Source organism: Octopus bimaculoides, chromosome 29, assembly GCF_001194135.2.
Source record: "Octopus bimaculoides isolate UCB-OBI-ISO-001 chromosome 29, ASM119413v2, whole genome shotgun sequence".
NCBI classification, from domain to species: Eukaryota; Metazoa; Mollusca; class Cephalopoda; order Octopoda; family Octopodidae; genus Octopus; species Octopus bimaculoides.
In genome coordinates this window covers 4,027,844-4,028,568 of record NC_069009.1, presented here as the reverse complement: position 1 = coordinate 4,028,568, position 725 = coordinate 4,027,844, and positions in this window count along the sequence as shown.

The window sequence follows — 725 nt, the reverse complement described above, 5'->3', positions numbered from 1 at the left end:
TATATATATATATATATTTATTTATTTATTTATTTATTTATTGCTAAATGTGCATGTGTGTGTGTATACACACACACACATACACACACGCACACACGGGGGAGAGAGCATAACATGAACAACACCAGCTTCAACAGACTAATCTGGTCCCTTAAAGATAGGAACGATAGCTTTACCACAGAGCGCAAGATAATTAGTACGGCTAAACCGTACAGGACAGGAGGAAATAGTTGGGAGTCGTGTTTAGAAGAAATATACCAAATCTTTACGCCAGGACACAAATTACTTAATAATAGACTAGAACATGCCATAAGGTGCTTACACAAACCTTGACGAAATTTAACACACGTAATAAGTAACTTAATATCCCATCCAAGACTGTCCTGAAATAAACTTAGAAAATCCCTCTGTTATGGAATACATTCATAAACACCAATTCAAGGAATACTGGCGGAATATTCCCATCAAAACCTCTGTCAAATATAAGCATAACATGCCGGACATTGTTGTTTGGGACAGAGGGGCAAGGATATGTACCATCATAGAGGCTATCTACCCTGCAGATATAAATCTCTCTTTGAAAATCAAAGAAAAAGTGGATATCTATAGACAACTGCTTCGAGACCTACAGCTTCTATATCCAGACTATGAATTCATATTCATACCAATAATAATTGGAGCACTGGGTTTTGTTAGTAAATGCTTAAAGGAGAATCTAGATAAAC